Raw genomic sequence first — 10,379 nt, 5'->3', positions numbered from 1 at the left:
GTCACCTGGTGTATTGCAGCTCACAAGTGAGCATCAGCAGATGGTGGAGACAGGGACAGCAGTGGAGAGGACGCTCCCAGCTCGGCTCCGCTGCATGTCGACCCTGTGCCTCCGGGTCCATCCAGAAGGAGAGCGGTGCTGGAACTCCAGGAACAGGTGCAGGAGTCTCTGGCAGGTTTTGTCTCCAGGGTCGCTGCTAGTGTGGAGCGAATGGAGGAGTCCATCGCTAACATGAGCACAGCCTTTGTGGAGGCCAATTCATTAAATATATTCAAGAAGGAGTTAGATATATTTCTTAAGGCTAAAGGGATCAAGGGATATGGGGAGAAAGCAGGGACGGGTTACTGAATTTGGATGATCAGCTATGATCTCATTAAATGGTGGAGCAGGCTCGAGGGGCCGAATGGCCTACTCCTGTTCCCATCTTCTATGTTTCTATGAGGTGTTGGCGCATGAACGCATCACCACAGAAAGGATGGCAACCTCCTTGGAAAGGATGGCTACCTCCATGGTAAGGCTGGCTACCATAGTCACTTGGGTGTAATGTTGTGTTTAACTTTGAAAAGCCATCAGTTGCTTATTGTCATAAAAAATTCTGATGGCAAACTGTTGCAGTTGTGGCATGTGTCATTTCGCTAATGGAACTTCCACATTGAGGGCTTAGGGCGACTTGCAATTGTCAGTATGGTGGTCAAGAGTGATAGGAATCCGCAGGTTCTTGACCATTGTCGATGGTCTGATAAGAAGGTGCGAGGCAAAATTGTTTGATTGTGCAGGCTAAGCAAATCTGGCCAAGATGAGTGCGTCCCTTGCATCCCGGGCAGCAATGTGGTCGCGCGCTGGTGCCTTCTGGCCTGTGCAGCTTCAGGTGGGTGAGCAGCAGCTTGGCGCTCCTGTTGTTGGTGGTGCTGTTGTTCATGGTTCTGCTGCAGCCACGGCTGGTCTTCGTCCGAATCTGATGCCCAGGAGGAAAGGAAATAAATGGTTCCCATGCTTCTGGCATATGCCTCAGTTGAGGAAGCGCTCAGTCAAGGTGGGGAGAGGGGTTTCCCAGGAGGTCACACTGGAGATGGGTCTCAGGCTCCAAACTTCCACAACAATGAGTAGGCCTGCTAAAAGTTCCCCCAGACCTGAGACAACAAAGTTCTGCCACCTGCAAATGATCATTGGTGAAAACGCCTTTGTAATGGTAGAGCTGCAGTTGTTAGTAAGCAATCCACTTGTGAGGCTGCCAGGATTCACTGGCGTGTTCCAGAGGAGACGTGCAGGACGTGGGAAAAGTGGTAAAATCAGAAAGGCCTCTCAAAATTGGATTATAGAGGCACTTAACTGGTTGTTAAGGGCCTATCCCACCTCTTGGAGGCGGGATGGAAACGGGGTTAGAAAACATGCATTTGGGAAAATTGTTCGGAGGCGGGATGGGGCCCGCCCGCCATTTTTTGCGACTTTACCACCTCACACACCTCCAATCCCGCCTCCTCGGGTCTGGCAAAATCAAGCCCCAAGTCTAGACAAACTCAAAAATGGAAAAATGCAAGGAAACAGGCATTATTATATAAATAAACAATGCTACATGAGTCGTTTACAGAGAGGTACAGACAGCTGATCCTCAACATGTACATCCATTCCCTACCGTATAACTGAAGGTTAAAGAGCCCTACCTCTACGCTGGCGACATGTTGACTCATCGTATCCAAGTACAACTGCAAGTTGTTTGTTACTTTCCTATTTGCTTCTGTGGTCTTCTGCTCCACTGCAATCGACCTGAGGAGGAAATTATTGCAAGTACAACAACTCTTCTAAAAACACCACTGCCTGCCTGATAATTTAGAGTAAAAGACAGATTTTGCAGAATGTGGCAGTGAAGCAAAAGGCAAGGGGTAGGTGTGGGATATTTACACCAACTACACTGAAAAACAGCATCATAGAATTTTTCCTGGGGCCTCACATGCACTTGTGCATCCCTCTGAATGGGCTATCCAGTCCTATTGCCTTGTCCTACACAAGAACATAAGAAATAGGAGCAGGAGTCGGCCATTCAGCCCCTCGAGCCTGCTCCGCCATTCAATAAGATCATGGCTGATCTGATCTTCGCCTCAACTCCACTTTCCTGCCCGCTCCCCATACCCTTGGGTTCCCTTATTTTTCAAAAATCTGTCAATCTCCGCCTTGGATATATTCAGTGACTCCGCCTCCACAGCTCTCTGGGGCAGAGAATTCCAAAAATTCACGGCCCTCAGAGTAGGAATTCCTCCTCATCTCCATTTTAAATGGGCGACCCCTTATTCTAAAACTATGCCCCCTAGTTCTGGATTCCCCCACAAGGGGAAACATCCTCTCTGCATCTACCCTGTCAATCCCCCTCAGAATCTTATATGTTTCAATAAGATCACCTCTCATTCTTCTAAACTCCAATGAGTATAGGCCCAACCTGTTCAACCTTTCCTCATAAGACAACCCCTTCAACTCAGGAATCAACCTCGTGAACCTTCTCTGAACTGCCTCCAATGCAAGTATATCCTTCCTTAAACAAGGAGACCAAAGCTGTACACAGTGCTCCAGGTGTGGTCTCACCATGCCCTGTACAGTTGTGGCAAGACTTCCCTACTTTTATACTCCATCCCCCTTGCAATAAAGGCCAATATTTCATTTGCTTTCCTATTTACTTGCTGTACCTGCATGCTAACTTTTTGTGTTTCATGTATGAGGACACCCAGATCCCTCTGTACCGCAGCATTCTGTAGTCTCTCCATTTAAATAATATTTTGCTTTTTTATTCTTCCTACCAAAGTGGATAACCTCACATTTTCCCACATTATACTCCATCTGCCAAATTTTTGCCCACTCACTTAACCTATCTATATCCCTTTGCAGACTATGTTTTCACAACTTGCTTTCCCACCTATCATTATATCGTCAGCAAATTTGGCAACAGTACACTCGGTCCCTTCATCCAAGTTATTAATATAGATTGTAAATAGTTGAGGCCCCAGCACTGATCCCTGTGGCACCCCACTAGTTAGTTTGCCAACCTGAAAATGACCCATTTATTCCGACTCTCTTGTTTTCTGTTAGTTAGCCAATCCTCTATCCAATCTAATATACTACCCCCAACACTGTGAGCTCTTATCTTGTGCAGTAACCTTTTATGTGGCACCTTATCGAATGCCTTCTGGAAATCCAAATACACTACATCTACTGGTTTCCCCTTTATCCACCTTGCTCGTTACATCCTCAAAGAACTCTAGTAAATTTGTCAAACACGATTTCCCTTTCATAAAACCATGTTGACTCTGCTTGATTGTCTTATGATTTTCTAAATGTCCTGCTATTACTTCCTTAATAATGGATTCCAGCATTTTCCCAATGACAGATGTTAGGCTAACTGGCCTATAGTTTCCTGTTTTCTGTCTCCCTCCTTTCTTGAATAGGGGTGTTACATTTGCAGTTTTCCAATCTGCTGGGACCTCTCCAGAATCCAGGGAATTTTGGTAGATTGCAACCAACGCATCCACCATCTCTGTAGCCACTTTTTTTAAAACCCCAGGATGCAGGCCATCCGGTCCAGGGGACTTGTCAGCCTTTAGTCCCATTAGTTTGCCTAGTACTTTTTCTCTAGTGATAGTGATTGTTTTAAGTTCCTCCCTCCCTAGAGCCCCTTGATTAGCAATTATTATTGGGATGCATTTAGTGTCTTCCACCGTGAAGACCGATACAAAATATTTGTTCAAAGTCTCTGCCATTTCCCTGTCTCCCATTATTAATTCCTCAGTCTCATCCTCTAAGGGACCAACATTTTCTTTTTATATACCTGTAGAAGTTCTTACTGTCTGTTTTTATATTTTTTGCTAGTTTACTCTCAATCTATCTTCTCCCTCTATTATTATTTTAGTCATCCTTTGCTGGTTTCTAAAATTTTTCCAATCTTCTGGCCTAACACTAATCTTTGCAACATTGTATGACCCATTTATTCCGACTCTCTTGTTTTTCCTTCCATTTGATAGCATCTTTAACTTCCTTAGTTAGCCACGGATGGTTCATCCTTCTCGTAGTTTTTCTTTCTCACTGGAATAAACCTTTGCTGAGAGTTATGAAATATCTCCTTAAATGTCTGCCACTGCTTATCTACCGTCTTACCCTTTAATCTATTTTCCCAGTCCACTTTAGCCAATTCTGTCTTCATACCTTTGTAATTGCCTTTATTTAAGTTTAGGACACTAGTTTCAGAAACAAGTTTCTCACCCTCAAACTGAATTTGAAATTCAATCATGCTATGATCACTCTTCCCTAGAAGATCATTTACAATGAGATAATTAATTAATCCTGTCATTACACATTACCAGATCTAAAATAGCCTGCTTTCTGGTTGGTTCCACAATGTATTGTTCTAAGAAACCATCCCAAATACATTCTATAAACTCGTCCTCAAGGTTACCCTTGCCAATTTGATTTGTCCAATCTATATGAAGATTAAAATCGCCCATGGTTATTGCAGTACCTTTCTTACAAGCCCTCATTATTTCTTGATTTACATTCTGTCCTACAATGTAGCTACTGTTAGGGAGTCTATAGACTACTCCCACCAGTGACTTCTTTCCCATACTATTTCTTATCTCCACCCAAACTGATTCTACATCTTGATCTTCTGAGCCAATATCATTTCTCACCACAGCACTGATCTCATCCTTTATTAAACTCCTTTTCCTTTCTGCCTATCCCTCCGAAATGTCAAATGCCCCTGAATATTCAGTTCCCAGCCTTGGTCACCTTGCAACCACGTCTCTGTAATGGCAATCAGATCATACCCATTTATTTCTATTTGTGCCATCAACTCATCTATCTTGTTACGAATGCTGCGTGCATTCAGATAAAGAGCCTTTAATTTTGTCTTTTTACCATTTTTCTCTACTTCTGTTCCCCATTTGGCCCATCACACCCATGCAGCCCTCTGAAAGAGCTACCCACAGTCCCATTAACACCCTCTAGTTATTAACTCAACAGTGGAAATATTTTTCCCCCTCATAACTTTGAGCACCGCTATCAGATCTCTTAAGCTGCTCTGTGAAAACAGCCCCTGTTTACACAGAATGTACAGCACAAACAGTTTGGTCTCTCCCTACAAATAAAGCCACTTAATCCCTAGTATCATTTTGGTGCATCTTTACTGCACCCTGTCCATGGCCAACTCATCCTTCCTAAACTAGGAGAGATTAACTAGGAAATGATAGACTAAAGACTAACGTCAGTTGTGGGGACGTTACTAGAATCTGTTATTCGGGACAGAGCATTTGGACATACATGAGCTGATCAGAGAGAGCCAGCAGGGATTTGTAAAGGGCAAGTCATGTCTAACTAACCCAGTTCATTTTTTTGAGGCAGTCACAAACGTGGTAGATAAGGGAGTGTCTATGGAGGTTATTTATATGGACTTCCAGAAGGCATCAGTCAAGGTTCCACATAAGAGACTGTTGCAAAAATGAGAGAACATGGAATTGGAAGCAACCTATTGGCATGGGTAGGGAATTGGTTAGGAGGTAGGAGACAGAGTAGGAATAATGGGTATGTACTTAAATTGCAGGATGTGACTAGTGGTGTCCCCCTGGGATCTGTACTGCGGTCTCAGCTTTTCACTATTTATAAATGACTTTGGTGAAGGAATAGAGCGCCGTATATCCAAATTTGCTGATCACACTAAGTTAGGTGGCACAGTAAATAGTGTAGATAGTGCAGAAATTGTAAAGAGACATTGACAGATTAAGCGAGTTGGCAAAACTGGCAGATGCAGTTCAATGTGGGGAAGTGTGAGGTCATCCACTCTGGATCCAAGATAGATAATCAGAGTATTTTCTAAATGCTGTGGGATGGGGAATGGGCCAACGCCCCCTCCCCCCCCCCCATGCCATTAAGGGGGGGGGCGGTGGTAAGTGAGAGGACGACGCTCCCCGTTTTGGGGGCGGGGGGGGGGGGGGAGGTGAGCATCGCTACCTGTTTTTTGGGGGGGTAACGATGCTCCCTGTTTTTGGGGGTGGGTTAAGCGATGCTCCCTGTGGTTGGGGGGGGGGGGTTTGAGTGACGCTCCCTGTGGTTGGGGGGGGGGGGGGCGGTTTGTGCGATGCTCCCTGTGGTTGGAGGGGGTTTGAGCGATGCTCCCTGTGGTTAGGGGGGAGGGGTTTGAGTGACGCTCCCTGTTTTGGGGGGGGGGGTTTGAGCGATGCTCCCTGTTTTTGGCGGGGGGAGTTTGAGCGACGCTCCCTGTTTCTTGGGGGGGTTGAGCGATGCTCCCTGTTTTGGGGGGGGCGGAGATTCCAATTGTGTGCCTCAGTGCCCTTGTTTGCACTATTTTGGAGCTCTCTACATTGCACTGGTTGTGGCCACAAAATCGGGAAAGATTCCTGCTTGCAGCTCAAGCTTTAACCGGGATGGCAGCGTAGATTTATTTTTAATTTTATTTGAATTCTTGCCCTAAAACCATTCCATGTTCTTCATATTTGCTCCAGAGATTTGTCCTGCAGTAGTGGCCTTTTCTCAGGATAGGATTTGGGCAAAAAGAAATCATGAAACTGCCTTTTTTTGGAAACGTTAAGTTCTTACAGACTGTGAATCCTGCAACAATCTAATCTAACCTACTCCCAGAGAGAGACACCGATACTGTACCCCGAAGTAGCAGCGAGAGGTGCGAGGAGAGAAGCGGGAGGAACTGAAATGGAACAATGCCGCACGCCTCCATGCTTTATCAGATACAGGAAGGAGACCATGTGTAGTATTGCTTGTTCAGATCATCATGACAAGATTGTGTGCATGCCCCTAGCACATGCTTTCTCTAGAAGTAGGGAAGAGTAGGAACAACCAGGTCATTTTCCGGTAGGCAAGCTGTAACTAGTGGGGTGCCGCAAGGATCAGTGCTTGGGCCTTAGCTTTTTACAATCTATATTAATGACTTAGATGAAGGGACCGAGTCTAATGTATACAAGTTTGCTGACAATACAAAGCTAGGTGGGACAGTAAGCTGTGAGGAGGACACAAAGGGATATAGACAGGTTAAGTGAGTGGGCAATAAAGTGGCAGATGGTGTATAATGTGGGGAAATGTGAGGTTATTCACTGGTAGGAAGCATAGAAAAACAGAATATTTTTTAAATGGTGAGAAACTATTAAATGTTGGTGTTCAGAGAGATTTAGCTGTCCTCGTACAGGAGACACAAAGTTAGCAAGCAGGTACAGCAAGCAATAATGAAGGCATTTGGTATGTTGGCCTTTATTGCAAGGGGGTTGGAGTACAAGAGTAAGGAAGTCTTACTACATTTGTACAGGGCCTTGGTGAGACCACACCGTGAGTACTGTGCACAGATATTGGCCTCCTTATCTGAGAAAGGACATACTTGCCTTCGAGGCGGTGCAACAAAGGTTCATCAGATTGATTTCTGGGATAAGGTACGATGTACGATTGTACAATGAGGAGAGATTGCGTAGAATTGGGCGATGCTCTGGAGTTTAGAAGAATGAAAGGTGATCTCATTGAAACATACAAGTTTCTGAGGGTGATTGACAGGATAGATGCGGAGAGATTATTTCCCCTGACTGAAGAGTTTAGAACTAAAGGGCATAGTCTCAGGATAAGGGGTCGGTCATTTAAAACTGAGATGAGGAGAAATTTCTTCACTCAGAGGGTTGAGAATCTTTGGAATTCTCAACCCCAAAGGGCTGTGGATGCTGAGTCATTGAATATATTCAAGGCGGAGATAGATAGATTTTTGGACTCATGGGGAATTAAGGGATATGGGGATCAGGCAAGGAAAGGGGAGTTGAGGTCGAAGATCAGCCATGAACTTATTGAATGGCAGAGCAGGCTCGAGTGGCTGTATGGCCTACACCTGCTCCTAATTCGTATGTTCTTAAAACCAAATCAAGCTAGACTTTACTCCTATGGTGTGTGACATGCTGAAATGATAAATTAAGTGTTATTCTTGACTATAGTCTCAAAGTGAGAGAGGAAGGAGATTTGAATTGGAACCTGTACATACCAGTATGTCGCTGCCTTCAGCTGGCCAATTGCTTCATCTAATTCTTCATTCAAGGTCTTCTGCAACCATTTCCTCTTGTTTTCCAGAGATTCGAGCTCCTCGACTTGTTTTGTCGTTTTTCGATTATCTTCCTAAAAATAATTTGGGAAAACTAACTCTGTCCCTCAAAGTATTAAAAATTTGATAAGAATTTTAAAAACAATGCCCAATAAAACTGAACACAAGTCAGAGCCAGTGTGAAGAGTTGGCCAAGTATCTCTTTACAAATGCAAGTGAAGATTGTAAGCAGACTTTTAGACTCGACTATTCCAATGCTTTTCTGGCTGGCCTCTGACCTTGCACCCTTCATGAACTTCAGCTCATTCAAAACTCTGCTGCCTCTACCCTAACTCACACCAAGTCCCGTTCACCCATCACCCCTACACTCACTGACCTACATTGGCTCCCGGACATGCAATGCTTCAATTTTAAAATTCTCATCCTTGTGTTCAACTCTCCCCAAGGCCTCACCCCATACTATCTCTAAACTCCTACACCCCTGCAACACTCCGAGAACTCTGTGTTCCTCCGATTTTCATCGCTCCATCCTTGGCAGGCGTGCTTCGGCTACCAAGACCCCAAGCTCTGGAATTCCCTCCCTAAACCTCCCTGCCTCTCTAAGACACTCCTTAAAACTTACCTCTGTGACCAGCTGTCCCAATACCTCATGTGGCTCGCTGTCAAATTTTGTTATGTGAAGCACCTTGGGACGTTTTACTAAGTTAAAGATGCTATACAAATGCAAGTTGTTGTTATGTCTGATTATTTAGCATCTACACTAAAAGACTCAGCGATCTCCCTAAAGGCCTCACCTCCTTTTCTTGTTCAATTGCTTCGTCCACTTTTCAAATTTGTTCTTTCAACATATTCAAATCATTTGCTTTGTCATCTATCATGGTCTGAACCTAGGAGAGAGAGAATAATTATCTTCAACAGACAAGTAACATTTTACAGATCTAATGCAGATGTTTTACATAGATTTAGTCCCTATTTCCATACCTGTTCACTGGCCTCTTGCACACTCATCTTCTTGTGCTTCAGATGAACAATTTCTTCATTTATCTGCTTCAGTAGTGCCATTAAGTCAAGCTGTAGAAAGAAGCAAGGTCACACAGGCCACATGAAAAGTAGAAAGGACAGATTATTACAAACAGAATTGTGTTGGTCCTTAGCCTTTTTATGGGTTAGTTAGGCAACTCTAAAACCCCACGTTGCTTTTTAATTACTTAGAAATGATTTTCCCATTCTTAATTGCTTTGGTTTTCCTGTTATTCACCAGCTGAGGGAAAGGTCAAATGACCCGCTTTGAGACATATGCCAGCATCACTGGCTGCTCCCGATGTTGCTGATTTCTGTCTGGGAAAGCAACTCGTCTATCCCACACCCCCTTCACAATGGTTTGCCTGGAATCTTCTCACCGCCCCCCCCCCCCCCCCCACCCCCACTTTATGGTGAATTGTGTTAACACATCAATATCCTCTACTGCACAGACCAACTGTAAAAGCATTTCTGGTGATAAATGAGCACCTTCTTTGGATGGAGTGCTTGTTTAATGCAGAGTGGATACTGTAGCGTGATCTAACGCAGCAGCAGATAACGGGGAAAGCACAGGGAAATGCAAGTGGAGCAGATAACTTCAATCAGACAGGACAGAGCTGAGATTCCTAGGATTCTGCAAAAAACCCAGAAAATGTTGGAAGCACAGAGCGGTGAGTTAATGGCTCAGGGAGCAACCTCACCCAAAATAATAGCTACTTTCTTCCTCGGGCGTTGACAGACAGACCTGCTGAGCATTTTCAACATTCCTATTTTAGATGTTCAAGATTCAGAGTTTTCTCTATCTCTCCTGTTTGATGCTGATTTCCCCATGTTATGGGGACTCTCCCAGAGAGTGTTTGACAGCGGATTTCCCCGGACGAGATGTATCCCAGGCTGTTGTGTGAGGCAAAGGAGGAGATTGCAGGGGCTCTGACACAAATTTTCAGAACCTCTCTGGCCACAGGGGATGTACCAGAGGACTGGAGAACAGCTAATGTAGTACCATTATTCAAGAAGGGTAGCAGGGATAAACCAGGGAATTACAGGCCAGTGAGCCTAACATCTGTGGTAGGGAAATTATTGGAAAAAATTCTGAGGGACAAAATTAGTCTCCACTTGGAGAGGCAAGGATTAATCGGGGATAGTCAGCATGGCTTTGTCAAGGGTAAATCATGTCTGACCAATCTGATTGAATTTTTCGAGGGGGTGACTAGGTGTGTGGATGAGGGAAATGCTGTGGATGTGGTTTACATGGACTTCAGTAAAGCTTTTGACAAGGTCC

General features: G+C 44.5%; 1 pseudogene across 1 annotated transcript in view; it reads right to left on the bottom strand.

Moving 5' to 3' along the window:
- Positions 1-1,502: 1,502 nt before the first annotated feature.
- The window catches only part of LOC147108439 (kinetochore protein NDC80 homolog), a 41,030-nt pseudogene continuing 32,153 nt past the window's right edge, over positions 1,503-10,379 (bottom strand). Inside the window, exons 7-10 of the transcript XR_015080595.1 lie at positions 9,059-9,148; positions 8,872-8,964; positions 8,021-8,151; positions 1,503-1,764 (exon numbers count right to left, since the gene is read on the bottom strand). The product of XR_015080595.1 is annotated as a kinetochore protein NDC80 homolog (transcript). The remainder of the gene's footprint in view (positions 1,765-8,020; positions 8,152-8,871; positions 8,965-9,058; positions 9,149-10,379) is intronic.

The sequence above is a fragment of the Somniosus microcephalus genome, chromosome 13, assembly GCF_052327205.1.
Source record: "Somniosus microcephalus isolate GS21.2 chromosome 13, FLI_Smic_1.0, whole genome shotgun sequence".
Lineage (NCBI taxonomy): Eukaryota > Metazoa > Chordata > Chondrichthyes > Squaliformes > Somniosidae > Somniosus > Somniosus microcephalus.
Note: the sequence above shows the minus strand (reverse complement) of the source record. Positions and strands in the feature narration are given on the sequence as shown.